General features: G+C 51.1%; 1 pseudogene; it reads left to right on the top strand.

Annotated features, from left to right (window-relative positions):
* The first annotated feature begins 3,591 nt into the window (after nt 1–3,591).
* LOC119309729 lies at nt 3,592–4,642 on the top strand (annotated as a pseudogene).
* Nucleotides 4,643–7,516: the final 2,874 nt, after the last annotated feature.

The raw sequence follows: 7,516 nt of genomic DNA, 5'->3' as shown, positions 1-7,516 counted from the left end.
TTGAACCTGTTTTATAATCCATATTGTTATGCACTAGCGCGTGTGCGTGTGAAATAGATGGATTATGGTCCCGTACCCAATAAGATGGATATTTGTGTGTGTTAGAGAGAGAGAGAGAGAGAGGGTGTTAGGAGCTAGGGTTCTGGCTCCTCTGGGCCGTAGGAAGTAGGGGAAAGAGGGAGCTGGGCGTGGCGATGAGCGGCCGCGCCGACGGTTGGGCGCCGTCGCGGAAGAGGAGGGAGATGGCGGCGGCTAGGGTTAGAGGCGGCTAGGGTTCCGGTTCCTCTGGGAGCCGGGCAATAGAGATAATGATCTTCTTATTGCTTGATCTGAAAAGAGTCTTACAACTTATATTTATAACCTAGATAACTTGCGCATGAATTAATCCTAAGATAACTTGTGGGCTAAGATTGCCCGGTGGGCCTCTACGGCCGTAACACTTCTCCCCGCCTGCACAAACAGCTCGTCCTCGAGCTGTAAGGTGGGGAAGCGCTTGCGGACTCCTCGAGATGATCAACCAGCGTCAAACACCTTCTCAACAGCTAGGGCGGTCAGGTCGGCGGCGACGGCGTCCTCCGGAATGTAGTCTGCAACCTTCAGGTAGAAGAGTCGCGGGCAGGCATGTCCGGGTGTGTAGGGCTCGTCGCAGTTGAAGCACAACTCTTGGCGGCGACGCTCGAGTAGCTCGGCTGAGGTGAGCCGGTGGAACGGGCGTCCCGCGGTCGCGGCGAGGGGTGCCGCAGAAGCCTGCGCAGGCCGACCCTGCGCGGAATCCGGCCCGGGTAGCGACCCAGCGGTCCGGGACGGTGATTCCTGCTGGATGGCCACCGCGCGGCGCTCGAATGCGCGGGCATAGTACATGGCCGACTGGAGATCCTGGGGTCTGCGAAGCTCCACGTCGACGCGAATGTGATCCGGAAGGCCGCCGATGAAGAGCTCAGCCAGCTGCAGGGCCGTCACACCTGGCGCGTGACACGCCAAGGCCTGGAAGCGGTCGGCGAAATCCTGCACCGTGGAGGTGAAAGGCAGGCGGCCCAACTCGGCCAATCGGCTCCCGCGTAATGGCGGTCCGAAGCGAAGAAGGCACAGCTCGCGGAAGCGCTCCCACGGGGGCATGCCGCCCTCGTCCTGCTCGAGGGCGTAGTACCATGTCTGGGCGGCCTCGCGGAGATGGTAGGAAGCCAGCCAAGTGCGCTCCGACGCGGGTGTGCGCTGCTCGCGGAAGAACTGGTCACACTGATTGAGCCAGTTAAGCGGGTCATCCGAGCCATCATAAGTGGCGAAGTCGAGCTTGGCGAACCGGGGCGGCTGCTGGTTTGGCGCGCCATGGCCCACTGCCTCGGCGGTGCGGAGAGCTGATGACGGTGCTCGGTCCATGGTGGGAAGGCCGGCGTAGTTCCCCATGGCGCCCGACGCCTCAGGCTGCAACTGGGAACCCGACGGTGCCGGTGGAGGGGCCATCCCGTGGAGCCAGCCTGGAAGTGGAGACGGTGACGACGGAAAGCGGACCTCCTGGATCGGAAGTCCGCTCGGTGCGGACCGGCCCAGGCTAGGGCTGGGCGGGGGCGGTGGTGGCACCTGCACGGTGGCCGCAGGGAGGGACGGCGCGGTCCAGGCCGGCCACTGCGGGCCCTGGGTGGCGGCTGGCGGTGCGGGTGGCGCCGCGAGTGCCGGCGGCGGGCACTGGGGCGCGGACGGGGCGGCCCAGATCGGCCACTGCGGGCCCTGGGCGGCGGCTGGCGGCGCGGGTGGCGCCGCGAGTGTCGGTGCCGGCCACTGTGGCCAAGGCGGCGTCGAGGCCGCCGGAGGGAGAAGCGCCGGGTAGCCTCCGGTGATGGCCCCCGGTACTGAGTACCAATGCAGCGCCTGCTGACCCGTGGCCACGGCTGGATGGAGTGGTGGAGGTGCCCCGTGCGGACTTGCCAGGTAGAGGTGGATGCCCTGGACCGCGGCGACGAGGTCGTTGAGCACGCCGGCCATGGCCTCCGGTGTGAACTGCTGCGGCTGAGGGGGAGGTGACGGCGGCGGCGTGTGTTGGACGGGAGCTGGTGGCCGCCCGTGTCCCGGCGCGGTGCCGGGTGCCGGGAGGGTTGGCGCCGAGAGCGACGCCGTGGCACCCGCCGAGAGCGAGGCCGTGACGCCCGGCGCGGAAGCGGCGGCGGTGCTGGAGTTGGCGGCAGCGGCGGTGGTGGAGTTGACGGGCAGCGGCCGTGGTGGCGGTAATGGCGGAATTGGAGGCGGCGAAGACATGGTCGAAACTCGGTTACCTGATACCAAGGTGTTAGGAGCTAGGGTTCTGGCTCCTCTGGGCCATAGGAAGTAGGGGAAAGAGGGAGCTGGGCGTGGCGATGAGCGGCCGCGCCGGCGGTTGGGCGCCGTCGCGGAAGAGGAGGGAGATGGCGGCGGCTAGGGTTAGAGGCGGCTAGGGTTCCGGCTCCTCTGGGAGCCGGGCAATAGAGATAATGATCTTCTTATTGCTTGATCTGAAAAGAGTCTTACAACTTATATTTATAACCTAGATAACTTGCGCACGAATTAATCCTAAGATAACTTGTGGGCTAAGATTGCCCGGTGGGCCTCTACGGCCGTAACAGAGGGAGAGGGGGAGAGAGAGTGAGGAGGAGGGAGGGAGAGAGTGTGTGTGAGAATTTGATGGTAAAAAGGTCGTCAATGTCACTTGATATGTATGAGAATATTAAATGTAATATTAACATAATTGATATTGAACTCTTAAAGTTGCAACGCACGAGTGTTCTTCTAGTTGATGTAGTTTGCCTACTATGGATTTGATCGCTCTGATTTTTTTTTCCATCACCTACGCATAGTTTTGGTCTTATATGACTTTGCTATTTGCTGGCGTGTTCTTGTGTGCGTGTGTTGGTATTGGTTGTGTGCATCTTAGCTATGCAGAGGCCGGGTGTGCTCACTATGTTTATATCCTCTTGATGCCTCATTTTGAGCCAATAAAATTTACCATTTGTCCAAAAAAAAGTTTACCCTTCCATCCGGCCACCAGAGCACGGATTCGGTTCAGGATAAACTGAAGGTGGGCATGTCAGATCCTATTGATGGTGATAGGCATCACCAGGTATTTCATGGAGAAACCAAACCCGGCATCACCGAAGCTTTGAAGTACATCGTCGAGTTTGATGTCGTCGCACGTAATTGGCGAGGCAGTGGACTTCAGCAAGTTGGCATGTAGGCCTGAAGCATCCCCAAAGGCTGCGAGGATGTTGAGGATCATGTAAATCTCCTCGCACACCGGGTTGGCGAAAATGACGGTGTCGTCAACATAGAGGCTCACCCGTAATATGATGTCGCCATTGACGGTGTCGGCAGCAGGCCATTGGCCGTTGCCGCCTGAATAATGTGATGCAGCAGCAGCACCCCATTGCTTTGGTATTGCACAAGCGTTTGATGTTTTTTTCCATAAAAAAATACATAAGGTCGTGAAAGGACCGGTGGCCCATTTTGCATCCCTCTCAAAATCTGAAGTCAGACGAGCATAGAGCCATAGACACGGTGCCTCCTTGGACGTTCGATAAATCCATGCACAAAAGACGCCTTGGCACTGCCGACACGGACATGACGATGAGCTGGCCCGACCTGCCAGCGGACCTCGTGGCGGCGATCGCCGGCAGGATCAGCGAGCACGCCGACCTGGCGCGCTTCCGCTGCGTGTGCCCGTCCTGGCGCTCGGCTTGCCGCCGCTCCTGCTGCCTTCCGAAATGACTTCCCGATACGAGACCCGCGTCTGGTCACTCGCCGACGACACCATCGCCAACATCCCCGCGCCGGCCGCTCGCGGGAACAACTTCCTCTTCGCTTCAGCGCGAGGCTGGCTGGACGCTGGCCGTGACCAGCGACTTCTCGGCCACGCTGCTGCACCCCTTCACCGGCGCCTCGGCCGGCCTACCGACGCTGCCACCCTCGCTCTGCTTTGAATTCATCATCCGCGACATGGCGTGGGATGGGATCGGTCGCCGCACGGCATCATGATCGGGATCGAGCGGTCGGCGCCGATGACCAGGCAGTCCTGTGCGCCAACTTCTGCCGGCCGGGCGACGGGTCGTGGAGCCCGGTGGAGTGCTCGGAGCTGGACCAAGTCAGCAGCATCACCTACTGCGACGGCGTGTTCTACCTCTTCGACGGCGTGTTCTACCAAGTCCACGCTCGTCGTGTCGTTCGCCGATTTCCTCGTGATCGTCAGGACGCACCTCCTGCACCCCGGCGAATCGGTCGGCTCGAGGGAGCTCTTCAAGGCCTTCCGCTGGGAGCCTGGGACCGCCGCCGCCGGAACCGCACGGGGTGGGCCGAGGTCGACGACATCGGCGACCGCGCCGTGTTCGTGGACGGCTTCTGCGTCGGGGCCAACGGGGTACGGAGGAACTGCATGTACGTGGCGAGCTCGTACCAGGACGGGAGTTACACCAAGGGAAGGTACATCGTCTCCGTGCTCGACCTCGCCGGCCTCACCACCGAGCGTCTCTCCCTCGGGAACTTGGGCAACTGCCGGTGCCGTCCATTCTGCCATTGGCCTTCCTGGATTCATGCCCAATCTGCACTGATCCAAATCCAACAACGCACGCGCATTGAGGTTGCAGGAAATAGAAGCTGTTGGTTCGGATCCGTATTTGGATGATAGAAATGATCGAATATTAATTGGTGCTATTAACATGTTCATGTTTGCTACTAGTATATGAGGAATCCAAGATTAAGCTAAGATTGTGCCTTGCAGGAATGCAAATAAGCGTTATGTGGGTCATGGCAGGAAAGAACAAGTAACATTAAGGATGTCCAGAAAAAAAGTCCTACCAGGTTTTGATTGTCATTAGATAAAAGGGACAATTACATTCGAGCTCCTAGTTGTGTCATACTCGTCTGATTTGCCCCTAAATTCTAAAAACCCTCCTTTGTGTCCAAGCTTATTCCCTCCTCTTATGTTTTTGTCCTTTGACCGTTTGACCATCATTTTGAAAACTTCATAATGAATTCATACCAACTTAGAAAATGCAAATAAGATATCAAAATCAAAAAAAAAAAACATCACTATAAGTGCATGTCATTTGTATTCTTGAAAAAAAGTGTTGAAAAGTCCGCATCTCAGTTTGACCTCATATGATGTCAGCATGAACAGTAAAATCCGAAAATATTGAAAACAAATTCAAAAAAAATCTAATTTTTTTGGTAGCAAACATTGACAAATGTTTTGAGTGATTACCAAATTTCATCAGGGAATCACATTCATGGAAGTCATGGCAAAAAAACAAAATTGATGCTCCAAAACATAAGCATTTTGTTCGCTAGATGAGTAGCATACGGCCCCCATGTTATTCCGTGCAACTGTACCCGCCCAGCTCTGCCCCGTTTCCGATAGAAAGGTTGCATCAGTGTTCAGTTTCTACATGCAAATCAGTGTAAGAAGCCAAGGGAATGGCACTTTGGATTGGACTGAAACCATTGTCGAGGCTATACATGGGACTGATCATTATTGAAACAGATAATGCAGTGATGGCGAATGTGCTGAGAGGAAACGATATCTACCGATCGGAATGGTTTTGGTTAGTCAGTGAGATAAAGGAAGCAATGCTGGCATTCGTCTCTGTTCAAATCAAGTCAGTCAAGAGACAGCAGAATAGCCTAGCACATGAACTACCTGCAAGAGCAAGACGCCTAGTGGACTGCAGGTTGACCGTGGACGTGCCGGTAGCGCTACGCCCACTGATGCTATCTGAATACACAAAGTGATGTAGTTTTGTGGAGTTTGGGTAGTCATCCTAAAAAAAACATTTTGGAGTGCTGATTTTTTTGCCACGACTTTCACAAATGTCATTCCCTAATGAAACTTTATAAGAGCTCAAACCATTCATCAATGTTTGCCACAAAAATGATTCAGATTTTCTTTTTTTTGCATTTTTATCACTTTTTGGGATTTTTCTATTCATCTTGAGGTCATATGAGCTCAAATTGAGATGGAGACTTTCCAGCACTTTTGTCATGAATGCAAATGATATGCACATATATGTGTTGTTTTTATGAACATTTTGATATCTTATTTGCATTTGGGTTAGTATCAATTTGTTATGAAGTTTTCAAAATGACGATCAAATAGTCGAACGGCAAAAGCATAAGAAGAGCAAACGAGCATGGACAGAAAGAATGTTTTTTTTTAATTTGGGGACAAATCAAACGGGTGTGATACAACTAGGGGCTCAAATGTAATTGTCCCTAGATTGAACTCCTCGACTGTGTTTCACACAAAATGTGGGTCTTTGGCTCTTAATAAGTCTTTAGCTAACACTGATAAGGGCATATCCAAGGCAAAAGAAAAACCATAAGAAAATAGGGGAAAAATAAAGAAAGCAAAGAAAACTCGACCAGCAAATAGCGGAAACCGGATAAAAAACAACAGAGAAAAAAACAGGCCCAAACTATGAAGAAACAAATAAGCGTGCCTTTTCTATTCCGCGCTTATAAAGTCGGTTACTTCGCTAATCGTAGGCAGCGCACATCTCTGCTTTGAACAATCGCGACGAATGGGCCGGCCCATATAATGCGAGAGACAGAACACTCGGTGATCAGAGATCGGTTCACCGGTTTGACAGAGGACCGGTTAACGACAACTGTTTTATCAGATGTCCGGTTTTGGGAAGCTTTTGACCAGTTTTTTGTTTGGTTTTCTCCCTCTTTTTTTATTTTATTTTTTTGTATTTTTTTGAAATTCGTGATTTTTTTCATAAATCATGAGTAGTTTTGAAATTTCTGAGCTTTTTATAACTCTGTCAAAAAAATTCATGAACATTTTTCAAATTTGAGAATAATTTTTAAACATTTATGAATGTATATTCAATTTGGTGAACAATTTTCAAATTCTTCCACATTTTAAAATATAAAATAAATTTTTAATTTTATGAAATGTTTCTTAATTCTTGAAATAAAATCAATTTCATTAAAAAATAAAACTCCTGAATAATTTTTAGAAATTCATGAACACTATTAAAATTTCTTCAATGCCCTAATTAGTAAATATTTTTCCAAATTCATGAACAATTTTTGAATTGACGAACATTTATTTTAACTTCACAAACGTTTTTCAAGTGTTGAACTTTTTCTAATAAATCCATATTATTATTTTCAAATCTGTGAACGTTTTCAAAGCCACAAACATTTTCTTAAATGCACGAACTTTTTCAGATACTGTTTCTTACAAAAGCCAATGGTCCCCTCGCAAAAGAATCTCTACCTAATAATAAAACAAATTGGGTCTCGGCGGTCCGCCACGCACTTTTGCAGAAAACCCCCTGCATTTTTCATGAATTAACCCGCAGTACACACTTAAGTCATAACCGAACCGTTATGTTACATTTTTATGGAAACCCCCCTGACGTATTAGATAATTCATCCGCCGATCATATATAAGTCAAACAAATGTTTTTCTAAATTATCCATATCTTTTAAACCGTAACTCCGATTTTGACATGTTATATATGAAAATTGATTAGAAAAATGTGTAGAA

Source organism: Triticum dicoccoides, chromosome 5B, assembly GCF_002162155.2.
Source record: "Triticum dicoccoides isolate Atlit2015 ecotype Zavitan chromosome 5B, WEW_v2.0, whole genome shotgun sequence".
NCBI lineage: Eukaryota > Viridiplantae > Streptophyta > Magnoliopsida > Poales > Poaceae > Triticum > Triticum dicoccoides.
Note: the sequence above shows the minus strand (reverse complement) of the source record. Positions and strands in the feature narration are given on the sequence as shown.